At 44.9% G+C, this 24,089-nt stretch overlaps 2 protein-coding genes across 4 annotated transcripts in view; one reads left to right on the plus strand and one right to left on the minus strand.

The window, feature by feature from the left end:
- The window catches only part of MORN1 (MORN repeat containing 1), a 169,672-nt gene extending 161,295 nt beyond the window's left edge, over positions 1–8,377 (plus strand). For 2 of the 3 annotated variants that reach the window (XR_015795469.1, XR_015795471.1), the window contains 2 exons: positions 2,934–3,033; positions 8,220–8,374. The gene's annotated coding sequence lies outside the window, so the exon portion shown is untranslated. Of the gene's footprint in view, positions 1–898; positions 1,157–2,933; positions 3,034–8,219 lie in introns of all 3 variants that reach the window. The other variant, XR_015795470.1, reaches the window with a different exon arrangement.
- The window catches only part of SKI (SKI proto-oncogene), a 113,322-nt gene that overhangs the window by 20,985 nt on the left and 68,248 nt on the right, over positions 1–24,089 (minus strand). The window lies entirely within an intron of this gene.

Consider the following 24,089-nt stretch of genomic DNA (forward strand, 5'->3'; position numbering starts at 1 on the left):
TCAGGGACCCTCCTTGCTAATTTTTTTTCAAATTATCCTTTTTTATCTCCTCCCTTCCCATAAAAGGAGATCATCTCATCTGGATTCCACAAAAGAATCGATTCAATCTAAACGTCAACATTACATTAGCAATTTTCCACACAGATTGGGCCTCTTGGAATTACACTCTCATATGACAATGCTGAGAGGCTGAGGAGTGTGTGTTTGTGAGGGGGGGGTGTTTATTAATGATGGGGAAAAGGGGACCCATTCACTTTTCACCCTTAATCACTTTTAATTTAATTCTGAAAATAGCTTTGCTTAACCTATTCTCATAATAGGGCGTCCATCTTCTGCCCTTCCAAACGTTCTTGCCTGGACATCTTACTGTCATCTGCGCCACCCACATCTGTGCCTAAAAGTTTGCACTGCCTGTTAGAAATGCAGTTGAGAATCCACACTGCATTCTTCCAGCTAAGAAGAGAACATTTAAAAACGCTTGCAGAGAAAAAGAGCCCTGATGACATTTTTTTGCCTTTCGGGAGCTGCCGACGCTCCCATTTTGTTTGCTTCGGTGCTCCTCCTTGACACCAGACCTGCTAAACCAACAGTAGCCAGAACAGCCTTGTCACCTTGGCCCAGACGGTCTTGCTGGGACGTCCATCAAGGGGCCAAAGGTTGCGAGGGAGACCAAAAAAACAGCGAGCGCGTCAGGGGAAGAGTTTAGAAAAGGACAAAAAGATCAATTCACCGTCATCCTGGTTTTGTATGCCACAAAGCTCAGCCTTGCATCCTTCACGCAGGCGCCCGTACAATTAGCATGGGGAGCAGGGCACGGTCTCCAACAATAACTGCATCTGTTGCAATTGAGAGAGAAATGCCAGTCTCATAAATCACATCTGTCTGATCATGCCAACAGATCGCGTAATGTTCGCATAATCTGGGGAATATGAACAATCCGTTCCGTTCTGGAGAAAAACAGCAAAGGGGTAGTTGGTGGCTTGGATGAGGAGCGTCTGAAGGACAACTGCGTCTCTTCCACTGCGGTGGCAGGTCAGGGAGAGCGGTGTTCAGTTTAGCACAATGTTTGGACAGAGCTGCTCTGCCTCACCTCAACAAACCACGAGTCAAACAAGCCATCTCCCCCATTTCATCTCTGGAACAGCAACCCTGTGAGGTAGGACTGAGCTGAGAGAATGTGGGGACCATCCACACCCAACACCTTAAACCGCCATTTTGTTACAATGAGAAAGAGTGAGACGCCGTTGTTATTTCGATCAACTAGATTTAAGAAAACAAAAAAATGAGTTGCTTTTGAGGGCCTCCTTTTTAGTTGAGCCCCTTTGACAATTTGACAATTTGAGATAGAGCGTGTCTAAACAGTGCCACAATTTGCCTCCAGCTTTTTTTAAAATACACCCAGGTATTTTTCAGGAACAAGCAGCAATGCTGGCAACTAAGAAATGAGCCACTTCTCATCTGCTCTTTTGAAGGCGGGTGTTGTAGGAATGACGGGCACAAGATAAAAGATTAACTCCGCTAAGAAAAACTTGTATTCCCCTACAGAACCCTAAGAACCCTCCTTTAAGTCGAGGTCTTAGCAGGAAGAGATTTTTCTCGGTTACCTGTTTCCTGAGCATTTTCATTGGAGATGTTGAGGGTTGGGTCCCACAGGTACCCAATAAATACAACTTTATTTGTAAAAGGATTTGCTCTCCCCCACCCACCCACCCCCGCCTTGGTTTTCTGCCTTGTTGCCATCAGGATATTTATTTATTAACCTGGTTTATAAGGCCACCCAACTCAAACAATGTGACTCTGGGCAGCACACAGCACAAAAACAAAACCTTATAATATTAAAACATACATAAAACAAAAAATGGTTACCAAGCCGCACTGCATAACAACCAAAAGGGGACTCCACTGAACTGGCCCCTAGTGCCTGGGGAAGCTTGGGGGATCTGAGCCTGCCAGAAACTCCTAACGTGCTGAATACAATTAAATGTTTACTTCTGACTTCCTTTGGCCTGCAAAGATTTGCAGGATATGATCTGCAAATTAATATATCTTTTTTCTCCAATAAACTGGTCTATGTGCCTTAATATCTTAGCTTAACAGGCCAAAAGTGCCCTCCCAGGAACTAAGATGGAAAACCTTCCATCGAGAGTTTTAAGAATGTTATAAAAAAGTCATCTAAAAACTTTCAAAAGAAGGCGGGGAGAGGAAAAATGCTTGGAAATTCCAGGCTGTCCTCATTGCACCCACTAGCAACTGGCTAATCAAGGCCATCAGATCGGTCACGTGGGGCATTTCTACCACAGCAGGGCAAGGTGAGATGACACGAGGGCCACCGGGACGCTCACCCAATGCCCTGCTTCGCAATTTCCCAGGAAGGGTGGCTGGCACAATCGGATTATGAAGTTTCCTGCTTCCTCTTCCCCTTTCTTCCGGCACCCTGGTTTGTTCAGGGTTTTACTTCAAGGGGACTAATGGCCTAAAAGAACCAAACGTCAAACCTAGGAGGATTTTTTTTTTTTTAAGTGGGGGGGGGGATAGCCAAGCAGGAAGATAAGGTGTTTGACCCGAAAGGCTCTCTGGATTATTTACAACCCGCCAGATGCTGAAAAGCCAGGCACTTTTCAAGAAGTAAACAGAAGAGATGTAAAACTGGTCCAAAGCTAGAAACAAGCAGAAAGGTATTTCTTTAACCCAGAAGGTGGGCTACAGAATGAAACCCAGACACGTTACTCTCTAAGTTCTTATAGATGAGAGCTGGGCCAGATGGTTTTTACAGTTGTTTTTTTTTAAACCTTCAAGTTGACAGAAAAGAATAGCTTCTGTATCCACCATGTGGGTGCAGTTCCTTGGCCTTACACTCAAAAGGTCTAGAGGCTTCCAGGGAATCTCTAGGGAATTCCCATCCTAAGAGATTTCTCTCCCTTTTTCCACCCCAGATCAGAAAAACCAAGCTGCCCAGAAGCCTGCAGAATGATGGAGGCCCATAACAGAAAAAGAAAAACCGAAACCACGCTCCCCACCACTGGCAACGTTCAGGTAAGCTCAAACTCACTGCAGAAGTCTGAAAGGAATTTTAAAGTGAAAAATTTAAAGTGAAAAAGAGAAGCCTATGGGGAGCGGGGGAGAGTCTTTCAGGAAACAGGAAGATGGGTATCAAGACTGTATCAGCAGACAATTCCAGCCTATCTAGTTGAGCTGGATGAAAGCTGGACCTATGTTGGCGAGAAGGAAAACCTTAGCACATCTCTAGACTGCAGTACACAATGCTTTAATAGCATCTTTAGCTAACTGCAACTCCTTTGCTGATGGCAAAAGAGCTGGGCTCCCCAGTGGGATTCCACCAATGCCTTTTCATTTCTAAGGGTCTGGCTTCCTACGGGCTGTGAAGCAACCCAGATCTGAAAGGGAAAGGGAGGAACACTTTCCTTACCCCTGTTGTGGCAACTGCCTGAAAGCAGCTTCATCTGCTCCTCAGCTCATGGCTGTCAATCCCAGGAAAGATGCCACTTTTCCCACATTTTCTTTCAGAGCAATGAACATTATGGGTCCAGCAAAGCCAACATCAACACTAGGCTGAATGGTTTCATGGAGAAACCATGTTCTGGGTTGTGAATGACATCTGAAATGAAATCAGATGAAACGCAAGAGGGCAAGATATAAATGTTGGCTGAACTAAGAGGAAGCCAAGCTAAATGTCTACAAGAGGAGAAGATATTTTGAGAAAACAGCCCTGGTTCCTTGTAGAAACTACTCCGACTCTTCTATTTTTGAGCTGGCTGGCCTGCACAGGTCCTTCTCACCATGTCATACCAATTTCCCTGCAGCAAATATGTAGATGGAAGAGCCCGGACTGAACATTCAGTTCTCAAGCAAAAAGATCAAGTGACAGAAATAGAGTGGAAGAAGAAAAGCTGCTCTTAGCTCATTGCAGTTGAGAAGGGACCATTTTAGGAGTTGTTTCCTGAAACTTTTAGGGCTGGGGTCCTTGCTGTGGACCCCCCCCCCAATTCTTTACTCAAGCCTCACTTTTTATTATTTTATTGCTTTTAATTTTTTTATCAATTTGGAAGCTGTTCTGCTTCAAAGCAAAGTGTTTGCCCACTGGACCCTTGAAATGCCTCCTTTTGGGGGCCTATAAGCACTGTATAAACATGGTGCACCCCAAAGCATTGTTTGGAAACACCCCCAGATGCTAAGAAAAGAGAATTCAGTTGATAGGAGTTAAAATCTCCCTGGGGCTTTCGGAAGTGCTAAGAAGCAATCATGACTTTTTGGTAGCTCCACCAACCTGACCATCACCTAAGCAGAGTTGGTCCTAGTTAGAATTTGGAGTGGAGGGGGGCACCTGGGAATCCCAAGGATGGTGTCTAGACTGGGGAGTTGAAAAATTATCCCATAAAAATTATCCCAGTGTTATCACTTCTATAACACTGTCACAAAAACAGCATGGATGCAGGGAGTTGAACCTGGCCCAAAAATATCATGAAGGTGAACAAGTATTTCACAATTGTTCATGCCATGACCTCATTGTTTCAATGGCCCAAAGACCAATCATGATGGTAACTCCAATTTCAACCACTGTTTCTCAAGGAGGGACATTTCTCAAGGGCAGTCACTGTGGCTCTGTTGGACCAGGAGTGGGGAGACCCAGGTTCAAAACCACCCTGGGAGCTTTGGGCCAGTCCCTCTCTCTCAGCCCAACCTACTTCACTGACTTCCTCCTGTGAGAAAAACTTTAAGAAGACAATGCTATATATGCCACCTTGAGCTCCTGGAAGATATACTGTGAATCTAGCCTCAAAAATGAGAATAAAGAAAGAGGTGTGCTGTTTGGAGGGGAAAAAATGAATATTCCTGTCCCATCAGTATCAATAAAATAAAAGCTTGGGAAAGTACTTAGATACAATAAACTGTTTTTCATCTTTCCCTTGTCTGCTTGCAAGAATTATTATCTCGTGGACTCCAATACATTAAACGAAGGAACCTCAGGGTGGTAAGAGAGAGGCAGGGAAATGTCAGAATGGCCTAAGATTGTAAGAACTGGACAGAAGTGTTTTGGGCTAATGCAAAAGAGTCTAAATTTTTCTTGGAGTTGAAATTTGTGTATGTGAGAGTTGATACCTTACCGTAAGAGAAAAATTCACCTTGTTTTATATCTACCCTTCTTCCTATTTGATACGAATTCTGAACAGTTTGATCTCATTGGCCATTTGTGGCAGACTTTTGTTCAATATTAATGTTTTCAGTTAATAGTTAAAAGCCTTTATAATTTTTCTGCCATGTCCTGATTCTGAATTAGCCATCCTTCTGCAGGAAACACTTCAATATGTACTATGGAAAAGACGTCCACCCTAACAGGGAAACTTCTCCAAGGTAGCTCAATCTAAGCATGACACTTAATAGATTAATCTACAAAAAAATACATTTTAGCTCCAGGGGAAAAAAGGGGAATGAGGGGGATAGAAACCAATTAAAGGATCAAGAACCTACTGACACAATGGGCAAAGGACTTATGAATTAAGGAAAAGGGTGAATGCTTTTCAAAAGGAGTTCTCCAGCATAAGCCCTTACGAAACCAGGATAAAAATGAACAGGGGATCCTGCCTCAGGAAAACGACCAATTGTCCAATCTGTCTGAATGCCACAGGGAGTTATGCTAGGCAAAATCTTCCAAGGCAAGAGCTTCTAACCTATCTCATATTGTTCAGGCTATCAGATGTATTGAAATTCACATATACATACCAAATTTGGCATGGAGAAGGGGAAAAAAACCTATTAATTTTTTATGCAAGTTAGGCAAATTATATCAATATACACATATTTTCTGTACAAGAAATACATTTTGGTTAGATCGTTGCTTTCTGCTTCTGCTTTACTGGATCAGGTTAAGATTGAGTTGGTGCACAAGTGGGGTGGTGGTTTTGTTCTAATAGTTAATAGCTCATTGTGCAAATCCAGAAAAAGGGTGAATTCAGTAGCTAGGGTAACTGTGTTGTGTGAAGACAGCCTCAGGGGTCCCCTCTGTGCTGGAATATGCACCCTGGAGTTTCCCAAGGGAACCAAATGAAAGGCAGGAAGGGCGGTAAAGAAAACGGAACAACCGGGCCCACGTGGCTCACGTTCCAGTGCTCAAGGCAGCATCTCTGCTTCGGGGGCTCATTCCAGGTAGGGCTGACCTTGGCTGGAAGGAGGCAACCCCGTGCCCCTCCAGATCCTGGAAAGAACATTTCCACAGGCCCTTAGAAATGGCTCAACCTGGTTACTGGATGACCGCATTGTTTGAGTTTGCCCAACACGCTGAGCCATCAAGTAACTCTACAGGCTGGGTTTGTGCAACGCATGAAGCCGCGCATAAACAGATGAGAGTGAAGCTCACTAAGCCGAGCATGAGAGACAAATGTGGCCACTAAGTCTTTACCTGGGCAGGTTAAGCGTGTGTGTGAATTCAGCTCAGGAAAAAAAGATCCACGAGGGCCCCAACCTGTTCGTAATTCCCCTGCCGGAGTCCAGGCTGAAGGAACAAAATGTGGTTCATGCAGCGAGTCCTCCATTCTAATGTTCTTTTTCACCAGGTTTCTTTCTGGGGGGGAGAGACACACCTCAACCCACCAAGGCGAGATTTCAGCTTTCCCCCCAGCAACATAATCAGTTTCCAAGCAGATGGGGGACCTTCTCAAATAAAGACAGGCCCCATTAATCAGGATGGGGAGGAGGGGAACGGATTTGACAATGGGAAGCTTTGCTGCCCTTTCTGCTGTATATTATGGGGGGAGAGGGGGAAGGCCCTGAAATGCTTTGGGGGTGGCTCAGCTGTTTGGTGTGGCAGGTGTCCCAAAGCGTTCACCAGGCAATGATGGGAGTCACGGCTATTTAGCCCGCAGGACAGAAACAATGGCCCAGGAGCCTTTGTTAACCATTTCCATCCCCACACGTCATCTGCACTGGGCAAGAGGAGCAGGGGAGGGCTGGGTGGGGAGGCCTGCCTTTCCCCAACCTCGTGGGGCCTTTTACCAAAAGTGTAAAGAGAGCCAACGCCACCCCCACCCCAACCTCTCGGCTGCTTTGTCTAGTTTTGTCCCCAAGACTCTCAGTTGACAAGACTGGCTGCGGGAGGCCACTGTTTGCCAGTCACAAGGGCAAAATAACTGACCTCGACCCCAGGACTGACTTTTGGGATGGCGTTTTCTTTGCACTGCCCTTTGTCCGTTCATTCCCAGGGGTGGGATGGGGGGAGCAGGCTCCCGAACTCTTTCTCACTGCCGCTGTGACTTCGCACCACTTTGCGCTCCCATCTCAGGAACGGCAATCACGACAAAGGCGGCCAGAAAACACAGTGAGATAGATGATAGATAGATGATTGATTGATTGATTGATTGATTGATTGATTGACTGACAGACAGACAGACAGACAGACAGACAGACAGACAGACAGACAGATAGATAGCTATCTCCCCCAAATAATGCCAAAAATAATCTAACCACAATGACCACAGGCATTGCCTCTAAGAATACAACCTTTATGGCTCCTAAAACTCTCCCTTAGCAACTTCTGATCATCTATCCATCTTACAACTATAATAATCCAGACGCTTGTAGCTGCAAACATCCAGCAGTTTTGGAAATGCACATCCCAGAATTTCAAGCATGCTGGCAGGAACCCCTCAAGTTGTAGCCCCAGCATATCCACAAGTCACTATTGTGGGGAAGGCAGCTTTAGAGGCGCACCTGGGTGGTGACTCATTCCCCAGTATTGGTCTAAATTAATGGGAGTGCCTTTTAAGCAAGGCCTCTTAGACCCAGTAGCTGTTAACTATTTCCCTCGGCCAGACAAGCTGACTGATCATTTGGGACTTATTGATATGTCAGTGTTAGCTTGGAAGCTAAGCAGGATTAGGCCTGGCTAGTATTTGGATAGACACCTCCAAAAAGTCCCAGGGCTGTAGGCTATCCTGGAAGGAGGGAATGGCAAACTGCTTCCAGAGCGTTGTCAAAAAATGAAAACCCTACCTGCAGTCAACAGGAGCTGAACTCTACCAAAAAGAGACTGTGTTTATTATATTGCAGGTACATCTTAAGGGCCTGAAAGTCTGTCTGATGCCCAGCGAACAGCCTTCTGGTGCATCTCAAAAGCCTGCAATGATCCTGCAACCTTGTTTTATGCATGCATATAGGCTGCCTGATATCATCTGTTCTTAATCTCAGCCAATCTCATTTTTCTGCAGGGCAGCTTGTCAGAAGCCATCCGGCTGAGCTTATGCATCTGAGAAGTTGCATCTTCAGAAGAAGCCTGAATTAGCATGAAGACAGATGAGTTGGAGGTAGATTAAAACTTCCTTTCCACCAATCTGTCAGATCAAATTTTTCCTTTCTTTCGTCCCATGCGGCATCACCCAAACTTACCCACTTGCTCTGGGGCGGTGGGAATCACCAACACTCCATCCCACAGGTTGCAATCAGCATTTTGGGTTTCAATGTTCTCCTTCTCTGCAGTGAAGGAAAGCAGACAAACAAAGCTCCTTTTCCCACCTGGCTTACAGAGGCCTTAGAAATCACCTGCCAGGGAAGGAGCCAGGAGGCATCATGTAACAAGTGCATGGGGGGGGGGGAAAGTTCTGTAGGAAATTATACATGGCTCCTCCCTCGTAAGAGATATATGGAATATTCAGCAGCAGCAGCAGCAGCAGCAGCAGCAGCAGCAGCAGCAGCAGCAGCAGCAGCATCGAGGCCCGGGAAAGGAAGGAGGCAGATCAACTGAAGGAATAAAGGGGATAACATTGGGAGAAAATTCCATTCAGGAGGCCGCTACGTTATGGAGACTTTCTAAACATACATGCATCTCGAACTAGTTCACGCTACCGCCCACATTCTGCAACAAACCCCTCCCTGCCTCCTTGGATTTCTCTTTCCCCATCTGAGCTTGCGTGCAGGTGCAGCTTAAAAGTTTGTAGCCAGATTAATTTCCCATGCCCTGTGGCAGTACTGCATTCCCCAAACAAGGTCAGCTTCGGCAGTTTTAACGCCATGTAGCTGTGATGGATGCCAGACAGCCTGAGAAGGCCCATCCACACTCCAAAACTTGGTTAATTCAGTGAGCAAGTGGGCCATCCAGTGGGCCATCAATTCAGCCCCTATTTCGAGCCTCACTCCACCACTGACTCAGGGCAGCAAGATCAGCCCACCCTGCTGGTTGAAGGTCAGGCCTGGATTTAATTGGTTTCTTGTATGTCTTATGGGGGGGGGGCAAGCCCCATTGAGTTTTAGAATAAAATAATCTATTTTGAAAAATCCAAATAATGCAGTTTAGCATTTGTATTAGAGCTACTGCTCGGTGAATATAACAGGGTTTTGTCCAAACCAGGCTAAGCCATGGCATGTCACAGCGGCCCAGATACTGACACTCAATCTGTCAATTCAGGATCACCAGCCACTATCTGGGTGGTCATTTGGATCCCCCCCCCCTTAGCTGTGGGGTGCTGGATTTCTTCCAGAATTCCCTCCCTCGCTACTCTCTTTCACATAAAGGCATTCTTCTTTCAACAATGGCTAGCGGGGCAGCGCTTGTTCAAAAGCCGCTGGCCCCTAGAAAAGCAGGGGGAGGAAAGAGGAGAAAAATCCTGCCAGCAGCCGCAGGGCTTTTATGGAGGGAGGGTCGGAAGCGCGGCTGTCTCAAGAGCACGGTAGGTGCGAGGTCATTGGCAACGAAGGGCGGAAGGTGGGTGAAGGTGGAACAGCATCTCCAAGTTGATGCTTTCCATGCTGGCTGAAGCAAACGGGAACTGCCCCGCCAGGCGTGTGGGAAGCACAAAGTTGGGGAAAGCCGAGGAGCTGGCTGAAGTATGGACCCCAAGCAGGATGTTCAAACTAGTCCTTTTGGGGGGAGCTTTTTTATATATTTGGCACTCGCCCCATGGTTCGCTGACCGTGCTTTCAGAAGGGAGCGGAAACAAGGCCTCGCTTCCAGGTAACTCAGCCCACCGTGCCGAATATGTTAAGTTGCCTGAGTGAAGAAGGGGAACAATGAACAAAGATGCCTCTCTCGTACCAGCGCTCTTTCAGGGAGAGAGTTTTCCAGGAGGACTGACGTGAAGTATTTCCCAGTCTGGGGGAGAGTTCGTAACAATGCAGGACTTCTTGCTCCACACAAAGCTCACTCCCAGCGCTATCTGGGCTGCTTTAGACACAGCCCTTTTCCCGAATGTCTTGGAGGTCGTCTGCATTCACCTCCTGAATCTCCAGGGAAAAAAAAAGGGGGGGTGTCTTTCTGGTGCTTTTGTGAGATCCACAAGGCTCATACGAATCCCCTAATCCCAGTGGGTCAGCACGTCCTGCAACTGCTGCACCTCGCTGCCTTGCTCAAGGCTCTGGCCAAGCACCTCCTGTCCCAGTTGGTCTTCACGAATGAGCTGGAAGCTACCACTGGAGTCTGGTCAAACCAATCTTGTGTGGGTTATCTGTTTAAAGCTGCCTTTAAAGGGCCATGAGCAACTTTCTGTACTGCTTTTGGCTCTGCCTGTTCTAACAAGGCAAGATGCAAATGCAGAAACACACGGAGGATGCAGGTGTTTCACGCATCCTTCTCTACCCCAGCGCCCTCTCGATGGGACAAATGCGGCCGTCCTCCAAAATCTGGAGCGTGCATATATTCCATCGCTCGGTGAGCATCGGGCTAACCTTTTGCCCCTTAGAGTCTGAGCAAGCAATATAAACAAAAGTTTCATTTCAGAATTATTCCTTTTGACACTGCAAGGCTTTCCGTCCTCCAAGTGCCTAGGAAAAAAACAGCCAATGGCAAATGCGTCACACCTGGACGGGGTCAGCAATGCTTTCTGAAACGTCAGAAAATCTTAGAGGACGACAGCAGACGAGCCCTCACAAAAACTGCCGACACCCTGCTTCTTAAGATTAGGAGCCTAACGGCGAAATCTGCCCTGCCATTTTCAAGGGAAGAGTACGCAGTATCAAGAGGACAGTTAAACTGCGAGTGCTCTGGGATCGCTTGGATAAAGCTCAGTGACATGTCTGGTTTCCCAGTGCAATGGCGAGTGACCCTAAGAGAGGAGATGCTCAGAAGAAACAAGGTGTGGATGACCTTGTTCTCGTTAAGGAGAAGCAGAAAGACGGAGGATACCCAAAAGTATTGTTGCCGTCTCATGCTTGACCAACTTCCCATTGTCCTGGAAAGGATCCTGTGACATCCGCCTCCGAGAGAAATGGGGCAGCCACCCATTCTCAAGTGTCGGGGCCTGAATAATGCGATGCTGAGGTGCTCTCCCCCAAAGTCAAATTGGGTTAAACTAACAGCCCTTTCCTCTGCCTCCCCTCCTCTCCTTCCAACTTCCAGTGTTTAGGAAGAACTGGCCTCCTGCCAGGGATTCATCAACAGATCGGCCCCATCCATCCAACTGACTAACTTGGTGAGACAATATTCCCCCACCCTGGCACTTTCCTTTTTCTGTTGGCCAAACTCACATCGGCTGACATGGACTGTAGGTGCACCCAGAGAAAGAGAGGGGAGTGCAAACGCTCACCAAGAGGCTTACTTGTTTTTGGCAAGAAGACCGTCCTCCGAAAAAGGATCTACAGGAATGGCTAAGCCTAAAGTGGCAGGTCTCTGTACAGCTAACAGGACCGTGGAATCAAAGCTGATATTGACACACCCTAAAAGGGGGAAAAGCCCACATGGGCACATGAGGACCGCAAGGGAGAAAATGCTGTGCTTTCTCTCCAGCAAGCCTGCAGCCATTTTTAATCCTTCAAAGAAGCCTCGTGCATAATCCTTGTCAGAAACCACTTAACTCCCATCATGAGAATATTAAACCTTTGCTGACTTCCATAAGGAAAACCATCTCTCTAGAAAAATAAAACATGAATGGAGAGCCCGCTTTTTTAAAATCAAGTTGAGACAAAAGGTCAGAGAGGACAAGGGGGGCAGCAGTGTCAGTCCAAAAGAGAAACAGGATTAGACCAACCAGGGAAATAATGTTTGTTAATTCCCTGGGAAGCAGAGTAGAAAGTTGTGATTCAGAAAGAAATTAAAGCTAAAACCTAAAGGCATTACAATAAGAGCAGGGGGTGATAAAAAGTTTGGCTTATTTCAACAAGATTCTTTTTTTCCTTCCCTCCCTATGAAGAACTTATTTATCTCAAATGGAGGCAAATAAGCAAGCTGTTTGTAGCAAAGGAAAATGGGCAAATATTAAAATATTAAATGGGTTTTCACGGCTTCAGCACCAGCTTATTTTCTCCTAAGCAACTCCTTCGAGGAGAAACCTCAAAAGGAGCTGGATATAATTCGTCGTAGTTTGTACCATCCGAACAGGAGCCGGTCCCCTTTCCTGTGAAAGGCAGGAAGGTGTGCAGAAGCAATTAAGAAATGGGTAATTAATCCTGAATGGCAGCCCGGTCCTTAAAATTACTTTTAAGCAACTAGTGGTAGGTGGTCAAATTATACCTTTCCATCACATTTGGCGCTGCTGTAGATCACTTTTTCACATCGAAGGCAGAAAGGACTCAGAACAATTAAACCAAAGTACTGAGTAATTCCACCTACTTTGCGGGAGGGGGAAGTGAAACGGTATGCAATCATTCCTTAAGCAAGGCATTGAAATGCTTTGGAAAGGAAGGAAGGAAGGAAGGAAGGAAGGAAGGAAGGAAGGAAGGAAGGAAGGAAGGAAGGAAGGAAGGAAGGAAGGAAGGAAGGAAGGAAGGAAGGAAGGAAGGAAGGAAGGAAGGAAGGAAGGAAGGAAAGATTTCCAATATGTACTAAGTCAGACAACTTGTGTTTTTGGTTTTAGGAAGTTTTAAGGTAGCAGATCGTTTAAATTTCTCCCACACAAATAATACAGGAAATAGCAGGAAAAAAACTAGGGATAGTCAATAATTAAACAAAGTTTGGTTGAAGTTTTGTGTGTATGGGGGGGGGAGATTTCTAATCAGTGCAAGATTTTTAGCTGAGATCCCTTCGCTGTGATTGATCACTCATTTGCCTGTCCTTAAAATCGGGAGGCTGATGGCTGCCTCTGTCCCACCACTCTCAAACTTGGTAAACAGGTAGTGGACACCAAAGGGAAGATGGAATGATGATGATAATGATGATCGAAAAAATGGGAATATCCTTCATTATTTTCAAGGAGACACCAATGTTCTCCCATACCCTAAAATATTTCACGTGAATGGACGATGCCAGCTTTCTCAACTTGATTTCCTTCCCTACCATAGCCAGTATTGGAGAAACCAGGTCAGGAAGACTCATCCACCCTGAATGACAACACAATTCTCCCCAAAGTATCAGGCAAGATTCTTTCTCAGCTCTATCCAAAGAGGCCAGGGAGTCCTTTGCATGCAAAGCACCAACCTGCAACCCTTCCGTAATGCAGAGGGGGATTAATACATATCCTCATTGTATTGTGTCCTTACAGCAGCTCAGTGAGTCATGCTAAAGTAGAACACCTTGCATAAAGCTACCTAAACTTGCTTCATAGTTGGCTGGAACTTGAACCCATGCCCATGTTCAACCCTTGACTGAGAAACACACACCTGCCCCATCCCTATCACCCTTCTCTTTCGGTGAGATGGTGTGTGTGTGTGTTCTCTCACTCACTCATTCACTGATTCATTCCTCCAGACATTCATTCATTCCACGACTGGGGAAACCAACAGGTGAAGTCTCTTCCTGGAGTTTCTTGAGGTTCTTGGCAACTGTATGGATCGGCTACCTTTGCCTTCTTCCACCATGTTCTTCACCTTCTGCATCCAGGTCCTATCTTCGTGGCCTCCCACTGAAGTATTAACCCCACTTAGCTTCCAAGCCCAGACACTGTCCGCCAAGGGCTGCCTTTTGCTATGAGGAGGATCTGTGTGGATTTTATTTTTCATCACAAATCAAAACTTCCTGGCCTATACCTCAGCCCTCAAAGCTGTGTTTGAGATTTGCTCTCTTGAGAAATACTGAATAGGGGGGATTGGCTGCCATCTCCTAAACCCGACAGAGTGATGCAAAACATTCCAAAGATATGACTAGTCAGATATTGGGGGCAGTATGTGTGTCACACATGAGCTATGTGCGCTGGGTTCTTCGCCTGTTATCACAGTGGATCGATACAATGAGAGCAAACTTTTCCGCCCTAAATTGAGAGGAAACGTTTCAGGACAGCTGAAGGGGAGAAATGTAACGTTTTAACAATGATCTCCCCCCCCCCCACGCACACACACTCATGCACACAAATACAGGATGTTGTGGTTGTATTTGGAAAGTATATTTACTAAGGAATCTGAGTTAATTAAAAAGGAATGCCTTTTTTTTATACAAGGGGAAGACTACATATATAGCTGCTTGGTTTCTACCTGGAGCTTCTGAAAATCAAAAGGAGAGAGGAGAGGAGAGGAGAGGAGAGGAGAGGAGAGGAGAGGAGAGGAGAGGAGAGGAGAGGAGAGGAGAGGAGAGGAGAGGAGAGGTCAACTGCGGAGGGCGCTGGGCCCTTCTTTAGAGTTTATTTCATAAGTGAATTTGGAGCAGCATGTAATTGTAAAGTTTTGTTCCAATGTTTCTCTCCCAAGCAGCCCCTTTGGAATGAGGAGCTTTCATTTATAATTCTTAGAATGAGCTGAGAGGACAGATCTAAATGTGGATATTGTCTTGTTAAAGTATCTTGTTTTTTAAATATTTTTTTCCTAATCTGTACGTATGTGTGTGACTATGATAATTGTATGCATGGAGAGGTGAAATATACATTAGATAAATATGAATGAGAAAAATAAATGGCATTTTATTCCCATTTTGACCTAGGGATTTCATTGCTACACACAGCTCACAGTTCACCACCATAACCAATTACTTGGATCAGGAAAAAAAAAAAAAAAGATATTTTTGCCTCCTGGGAAAATGTTAGACTGAAGAGATCTAAACACCATGTGGTTCAAAAATGATGACTGGTTTAAGTTCTGTCCAGGCAAAGCATGTTTACCCTCAAAAACAGAGCCATTTATTTCAACTTTCCTGCTTCTCAATGGCTTCATCATTCAATGCAATTTGATGAATTATACGTTACAGTTTCGATCAGGATGAAATGTGCTGTGAGGAAACCAGAATCAAAAGCACATGGAGTGGGGGAAGGAATGAAGTATATGCAAGAGAGAAGAAGGTGAAGCAAAGAAAGAAAATGGGAGCATCTGAGAATACACTCAAGCAAAACTGAAGACATTTAAAATGTTGTAGATGTTACTGTTTTACTTCTGGGCTGAGACTAAGAGAACGACATACAACACCCACATTAGGGGCAAATAAGGCCACAGAGGATTTTATCCCTATTGTGACACCGATTAGAAAGGATTATGAATATGACTAGATCAGGTTCTTCGATAAGACTGGATTGTGCAATTAGCAAGAGAACAGGCAGAACGCCAAGGAAATACCAAGAGGGAGGGTGCTCCTAGTCTCTGCGGGCAAGGAAATATCGATCCAAAAAAAAAAAAAAAAAGGCAACCACATTGAATGCACAGGAGCGGAGGAACGATACTTTGAACCTGAGCCCTTTCACAGAAAATTGGACTAAAATCAAACACAGCAGCTTAAGCAGGGTGTGGGTCGTCAGATGTAGAGGGTGTTAAACCCTTCCTGCTTCTCCTGCAGGTAAGACAGGGCGTGAGCCTTACGTTCACATCCAAAGCACAACATCAAAAGAGGCAAGATTGTTATTAAGCGCTGCTGGGTTGGGGGCACTAGCAAGCAAGTTAGTTATAACAGAGAAGCAAAAATATGGCACCAGCGGGATGGGAATCCTATAAGAATAGGGTTTTATCGGATGCCAAAGTAATGTTCCGCTGAGAGAAGAGCTTGCCCAACTCTTGAGGAGAAGGCATGGCACCCCATCAACTTCTCTTCTGCACACCAAGCAACAATCGTATTTTAGAAATCTATGGCCAACATAACACTTAACACATTGACACTGATCTACTGCAGTTCCTGCCTGGAACCCTACACATCTCCTCTGTGAGCAAAGGTGCAGAAAAGCACACTTGGACTTAATTTCTGTAGTTGCAAAACATACTTTCTTTATGATGAGCTCAAAGGTTTTAACATTTATTTTAGATATCTAGTGTCCTTTCAGAGTTTTATCCCAAGGTCTTCCAAGGTATGTGCTAGGATAACAATGAACCCCTTAGAACATTTGGCTTCCCTAGGCAATTGTTTTAAATCTGCCTTACTCACTATATAATTTACTAACTTTTTTGATCAGAGACTTGAATGAACTTGTTTGCTATTCACTGGTATCACTCTTTTAGTTAGCGCACTGGTCCAGCATTGTTTCCTAACACAACAGGCACTAAACTACTGCAAAATACCATTGCCATTCCCAGCTAAATGGTAATACTTCGATGATTTCAAAAAATAAAGCAGGGACAGATCTGGTTAGTACATGCCACCATAAATTCTCAGGGTGGTAAGCTAGACCAAGAAGTCAAGATTCATGGTCCTGCTAAGAAAACCCCATGGATAGGTCTTTAAGAACTGCCAAGAATCAAGATCGATTTGAAGGAGCTTTTCCTACCCCAGCAGGTAAACGCTACAGTGAAGTACAAGGCTTGTCCTAAAATCATTACCAAGAATGGAAGTAAAAAGTAGTAAAGAAACCTGCCTTTATTTTTGCCTATGTAAAATCCAACATTGTCCTCCAAGTTAACACTGAAGGTGGGATTGCAAGCAGGCAAATATTCACTTGGTGGGTTCTTTTACTAAATGCATTTTCTAAGTGGGGGGGGAGCTCTCTGGAATATCTGTTAGACAAAACAGAAGCATTATTACCGGGAGACACCCGATAACACATCAGAAGTAGTTCCTTCACTGTCAAGGTTGGGCCATGTACAGCCAGATGGCTCTTGTGCCTGTGGTGTATTAGCTGTCCCAATATGTACAAGGAACAAATCGCGAGGCCTCCTCAATTCCCGAGCCATGTAAGGCGACGCATCTCGGGGGCAACAGAATGTCCTTTTTTACAGTTATCTAGAAACCCACGCTACTTCCAGTAACAAGTTACACCAAAGGGAAGACTCTGAAGAGCAACAAGTTGCTCAATTTGAACCAGATCGCTGGTCAAGTTCAGAGTATCAAAGCCAAAGAAACAAGCTAGGAAAAACATTTTATATAAAGTAGTCTTTTCTCTCTCTCTCTCTCTCTCACACACATCACTGATTAGCCCACTTTCCCAGACTACGTGCTGTCTGCAGTGACGACTTAAGACCTTGAAAAGAGTGAATATTCCAGACACAGAGACAAAATAAACTAAACCTTGCCGCCCAAACATTTGACACAATTAGACTAAATTGTTGATCATTCCAAAAGGGCTTGGAAAGGGGAATGGAGCCAAGGAAGAAACAACTTTAGAAAGAAGACTGAAGCCAGATGAGGCTTTGTAGCTTGTGGTCTCCAGAAAACCCTCCAAGGGAGGATCCTTCCCGTACCTCATGCGCATTTGCAAAGACAGGAACACTGAACCCTGGTCCACTGTTTAGATTGGGCCTAACGTTTAGTGTCCCCACCACAAAATTCATCCAGGAGCTACGCCAAGTCGTTTGTTTTTAGCTGCTTCCTTCAGCTCTGAAACACAACAGCAGTTTTCAAAACTGACGTTTTATTTAGGAATTCGGGAAAAACACACACATACATATACAAATCAACTCCAAACCATCAGTCTCTGCCTGGCTGGGCGCATTTAACAGGAAATTCACCTCCAAAATCTCACTGGTCACTGGGATAACTGGCCTAATTCAAGAAGTGGACGGGAAGAAAGTTTGGGAGAGTTCTGCCTCCTCCTCCCATCACTTTGGTTGCCAACTCTGGACAAGATACTGCATGATTATAACCCCACCTCTTTGCTTCCAAAAGTACAAACAATTTTAGATTAAGCATACGAGCCACATCCAGCCATGTTCCCCCATCCCCACCATGCTTCTTCATCTGCCCTGTGGGCAAGGTGGCAATGGGAAGAATGCAACCCTTGTGTCAACTGTGGAAAGCAAGGGTGACACCAAACGGGTTATGCTCTGTTCCAGATCCATCAGGATGTCTATAATATATTGCTTTTCCTGCAAGAACTCAAGGCACAATACTCCCTTCATCATTTTCCCCGGTTAATCAGAGGGGACTGAAAAAGAGTGGCTGGCCCCAAGTCAGTCAGGGCAGGTCCATGGCTCAAGGTAGACGTCAAGGTGGGTCTTCCACAATCCCAGGCCAACATCTGAAGTGTAAGGCATGTCCCCAAAACAGTCATGGAGGGAGGGGGCCCACCCCTCTCTCTGCATCCCCTTACATATAGTCTTTGGAGTCATTTCATAGTCATCTTTTTAAGACCTTACTCGTTATGAACAAGAATGAGTAACCCCATTGGCAAAAGGAGATCAACTCCCATGTCGCTTTATTCTTCCAGCTTATTTGCTTATAGGGCAGGGGGTAAACTGTCCCTCCCGCCTCTCTTCCGGTTCTTCAGCGCAAGCCAAAGCCTCTTTGAACTGCAAGCCAAAACCAAATCATCGCTCTTAAGCGCCTAGCTCTTCAGCAAAGTCTGTATAATTAGGCAGGGGAAAAAGAGTCAAATGTTCTTTAATTCTAAATATACCATATATTTAGTACCTTCAAAGTTGCACAACCATGACCTTTGTAACCACGTCAACTTACTCTCTAACTCTTTGCTTTCCCCTCACCCTTTCCCTCCCTTTGTTTATCTCAGTTACTGAGTCATATCTCAAAAGAGAATTTGTTTGCTTGATTTTTTTTTTAAAAAAAGAACAGCCTATTCCCTAGGCAATACGTTCTTCCTACATCCAGAAAGCTAGAAACAAGGAATATCGCTGCTTCCTGTGGAAAAGAGCATTTGCTGGCAAAAGCTGCCACGAAAAGCCAGCGGATAACATCTGTTCCATCAAGCAGGATGCAAGGCTGGAGTAATCCTTGCTTTGGCATACTGTATGTACAGTGCCACTGGCTGATGGAAAGCCACTCTTGAAAAATGAGGAACAGACGATTCGGGGATAGAGCCGCTTCTCCGTGGGGCAAGAATCTCTTCCCTGAGATTCCAGGGCTTTATGCTGGTTTGTTTGCTTTGCTCCATGTGGGAGAATGAGCGCCTCAAGCATGCTGGTTGGGGGATTCTGGGAGTTGAAGTCCACACAACTCAAAGTTGCCAAGGTTGAGAAACACTGCTTTACACGCTGAACGTACATAGTGTACTTTCTGAAATGGAGCCCAAACAATGAACACAGGCATGCTATGTTCCTGGCTTGAAGCAGCTGGTTTATTTTAGGGCAGTAGTCCCTGCAAAGGACTCCCAACTGATGGCCAGGGATGTGGAGACATCAGCTGATGGAATCTGGACAGTTCCTAGAAATCCAGAAGCTTCAGACTGCCCAGCCATGTTGCCATTCAAATAGCTCACTGATCAGGCAGCTTCCTTAGAGGCTCAAAAAATGGAAGATAACATTCAGGTCAACCATATCACAGGAATCAGGCCTCCAACGCTGGAAGCTTGGTATTAGCAAAAGAAGGATTCTTCCTCCTGCTATAGGAAACTTGGCCAAAGCTTCATCAAAGAATATCTGTGCTGGATTGAGTTGGAGATTTTAAATGCCTTGCTTTGTTTCTTCCGTCCACTGTCTGAACTGTGGTATAAACAGAGGGGAGGAAAGAAGGAAGGGAGAGCAAGGGAAAGAATCTTTGCTCTGTAATATTTCTGGAAAGCTTGAAAGACAATAAAAGGAAAATTAACTGGCCAGATTCCCCTACGGGCATAGTTTAGGTAGGAAAAGACAGGACAGCTAAGGCATTAGTTTTCACTCTGCAACTTTGTTGGGAGACGTGTGTAACAAGGTTTTCTTGTTAATGTCAGTGGATGTATTCCTTTCATGCTCCCTTACAGCAACGTCCGTAATTTGAAGTTACAGCAAGGGTGTTTTCATCCTGTAATGCTTACAGTGGGTTATGGCAGCAAATGGGGGCCCAGGCACAAATTTGGAAATGACTGCCTTACTTTGAGCATCTTTCAAGGGCTTGGTGAGGTCTGGCTGCTTAGGCATCTCTTGGTGGTGAGAATTCTTTCCAATGGTCAGCAAGGGCCCTGAAGGCTAGAAATCCCAGAGCCACCAAAATTGGGGAAGGCTACTTTATGAAGGCTAGAATTGGGAGCCCTCCATTCCATCTCGTCAATCTGGCAGTGTTTAAAGAAGGCCTTCAGGAGGTTTCTTGAAGGAGGTGCTATCTCTAGAGTGGTATTCCTCAACCATGGCAACTTGAAGACGTGTGGACTTCAACTCCCAGAATTCCTCAGTCAGCATGCTCTTGACAAGTATGCAGGGCCAGGCACGCTAGGATGGGAGATCGCCAGGGCTGGAAACTAGACTGGGAAGTTGAAAAAAAAAAAATCCCAGAAAAAGGGTCTAGGAAATCACTTTTATACTGTTGCCAGTAAACAAACAAGCGAACAAACATGCTTGTGAAGTCGAAATTCAGTTCAACTTGGAGACTTTACCTTTCAACTGAAAAGTCACAATGCTTCGGATAGAACAGAAACAACTGCATTCATACATACCAGACCAAAAGGGTGTCAAAAGGATGACCCACAATCAGGTTGCAGAACAGCAGCAATTAAATCAGAAACCAACATTTCCTGATTCCTAGTTCTCCGCCCCTCTTTGACCCCTCCATCGTCTGTCCCCTCCTCCCGGCAGCTAAGAATGCTGATGTATGTGTCTTTCGAAAGTTAACATTTAACAGCCATTTCTACTGAATTCCAAGAAATAAAAATAACTCTTGTCCTATTTAGCTGCCAACTGAGGCCAATGTTTGCAGGAAGGATCAGAGAGAACTGTTAGGGTGGAAATGTTCTAGAAGAGCGGCTACTTCACAACTCTCTCTCCACCTGACCTGCCCCCCCCCCCGAATTTCAGCCCTGACTTCCCCACTGTAGCCTTAACTGGCACCAGTCCCACTCTCCCCAGATTTAATTTTTGCTACTTCAAGTAATTTCTGAGCCAAAAAAAAATATATCACAAATTGGTCAACAGTTTGGCATGATTTAAAGTGTTTATCCTTTATTTTTGTTTGCCAGCACTATGGGTAGAAAGGCAGGGTAGAATGTAAATGATCCAATCCATGTCCATATTTTTTACAAGTCCCTAAACCACCCTTCCCTTCACTGTCACCCCCTTCTGATATGGGCAGATGTTATCTCCCAAATTCCCAGCATGGCAATGGATCAAGATAAAAATCCAACAGGCTAAGATAGAGATCTTGTTTCTGCTGTATTGTCTGCTTTTGATCCTAAGCTGCTGGCCACTGTAAAAATGGATATAAATTAAGTATCCTCAAGAACAGCAATATCTCTTTCCCCAGCTACAGAATATCAACATTCCCCATAATTGTCCATTATCATAGTCGCTACTGTGGTTTATTCCTTCTGGAAGGCAGTGATTTCACCACAATTCAGTCAACTCAAGAGCTGTACACCCATCCCCAACATTTGAGAGCCTGGCCTCATATGTACCAGGAGCGACACAGCTTGGCACAGCCATATGAAAAACCCAAGAAATATAAGAGGGAAATTTTGGAAACTATATTCCTACCTCTCCTAAGAGAAAGCCCTTGGATGCCTGGCATTAATCAAATGTATATTAAGCAGAAGCCAGATAGGATTATTAAAGGACAGAATGGATAGAAGTATGATGATGATGATTTACGATAAGAACGAAGAAATAAAGTCAAAAGGCACTGGGAAGGACGCTGGGTGTTAATTCCAAGTTGAAGAAGCAAATATACTTGAATCTGCTTCAGGCACCAAAGCGTCTCTGCCTCCCTTTTAGGAGGCCCAGGGGATTTTCTTTTCGAAAGAAGGCTTCTGCATCTGTGATGCTGGTATTTTTACTCCAGGGCACAGAATAGTAGGTAAAGGTGTACAAGCCTAATGGAGGGGGCCTAGAGATTGGCTCCCAGCCTATGGAAAGTGAACTTTTAACCTTTGCTCAAACAGCAGGCAGGCTTCCCCTTTCTCCGGATGGAACTGGAAATGTATTTGATGGCTGGCAATTTTTCTTGATTTAAGAAACCTTCAGGAGGGAATGGTTGATGAAGGACTTTTGGAATGACCTTCAGATGGCAACATGGCATTCCTTAAACAAGAACCCAACTAGTGATGGGGCGACTTCCAGAAAAATGCATCTCACAGGATTTGCATCTTTTCCAAAAGGAGTGAATTTCGGCCTTAAAATGAGGGAAACCATTTAGAATAGGAAATAAGCAAGGAGCTCAGCCCTTTCCTCCTTTCCTAGCTTCCTGATTTTACTAGAAGAAAGGGGGAAAAACACCCTTGTAAAAACAGCCTTTAGCCACAGAATTTTCCCTGGTTTCTGCCCAAGGAGAATCATAACAAAATCCCAGGCTGTAGGCTCAATTTAAGAAAAGAGAATGAACACTTCATCCAAGGTTTTGGAATTATAATGAAATCTAATATCTGGCAATGCATTTCTGGTTTAGCCTTTTGTTCCAGTTATATTCGACCCCCTTTTTTTTTTTCATCAAGCCTCTAAAGCGTTTCAGGAGGGATGTAAAGTCCTGGCTTCTAATAGAAGAGCTTCAAGTTTGGAGTTGTAAGCAAAACAAGGGCGTGGAGAACTGATATCCTGTTGGACAGCAGCCCGAAAGAACAAGAGAAGGAGTTGGATGCCAACCAAACTTGCAAAGAATTAAATAGGAGCATTTTGAAGATCAGTGGGCTTAGTAGCTGCAGATAGGTCATCTTTCCCTGATTTCCAGATTCTGTCTTAGAAGAAATCTTTCCGTTACCTTCCCATGTTCTTTTTATTAAATTCGTTCCCAGGAAGGCAGTACTATTTAAAAAAAAAAAAGAACAACCGTGAAAGAAAAAGTCAGTTTCATTAAATGTGGGTTCGACCTCCCACCCTCCAGCACACAGCTGCCATGGGAAGGGAGTAACCTAAAAACTGGGCAGCTATCTCAAGAAGGGAGGTGGAAACGGGGGACACTGAAACTTTTCTCCTGCAATCCAACCAATAACCCATATTTTGCCTTCAGAGTACAGTGGAATCATATTTCCCCTTTTTTTCCTTCCCCCTTCTCCTCTTCTCTGCTTTCATTTTTTTAAAAAAAATATTATTCCAGGCCTGGCAGACTTGTGTTTTCTTTCTTCCATAGAAACCGACAAAACAGCGAGTCTTAGCCAGGCCCCAGCAATACAAACAGTGAAGGGAAGGAGAGAAAGGACGCAGAAAGATCCAGAATGTGGCAAAATGCCGGGAGGGGGTGAAAACCACTTTGGTTTTCCTATCAAGACTCAATTAAAGTAATAAAAGAAACCTTCCATAAAAACCTGGGGGGGGGGGAGAAGAATGGCAAGTACAGAAGGAAACCGAAGGACTCATCCACCCACACCAGACCAAAAGTCACAGTTATATCAAAATTTCTTGCTTTTTTTCCCCCCTGGTGGTTGAAAATTTGAGGAACTGCAGTCCCACTGTAATCTAAAGGGCGTCAGGTTGTGGACAGCCCTTGAACCTACAATCTCATGTTAATAATGTACGATCGTGTGCTAACAAAGCTAAGAGGAGCTGCACCATTGCACTGCTCCCCTGCTTTGGAGGGTCCCGCTCTGAAAATCAGAGAAAATTAGCACTGTCAATGGCTCCTTAATCATCCAAACTTGATCATCCCACTTTTTTACTACTAGGGGGATTTAAAAAGCACATATAGGGGAGAAAAAAAGGTTGGAAGTGCCAAGATATTTCTTTTCTGTCTCTTAATGCTTTTTAGAGACAGCAGACAGGGAAGAAGCATAGAAGCAGCTCTGGGCGCAGATACGTGACCCTGTTTGCCTGTGGCCTGTAATATTGTTCTTTCATTCCCCTTTCTGTGAGAGCTGTAATGCCGTGATTGAAAGCAGCTGAAATGACAAGGAAAGAGGGGGTGTTTTTGAAGGGGGTGAGAAAAGATGCCAAAATCATCATTTCCCCCTGAGATCCTATATGCTCCACCAAGATCATCCAAGCGTACAGCTCCACGTCTGCTGTAAGAGCACATTTTTGCTTACACAAAT

The sequence above is a fragment of the Python bivittatus genome, unplaced genomic scaffold (genome assembly GCF_059951505.1).
Source record: "Python bivittatus isolate LINGU-HERP-01145 unplaced genomic scaffold, Pbiv_v1 ctg000090_np1212, whole genome shotgun sequence".
NCBI lineage: Eukaryota > Metazoa > Chordata > Lepidosauria > Squamata > Pythonidae > Python > Python bivittatus.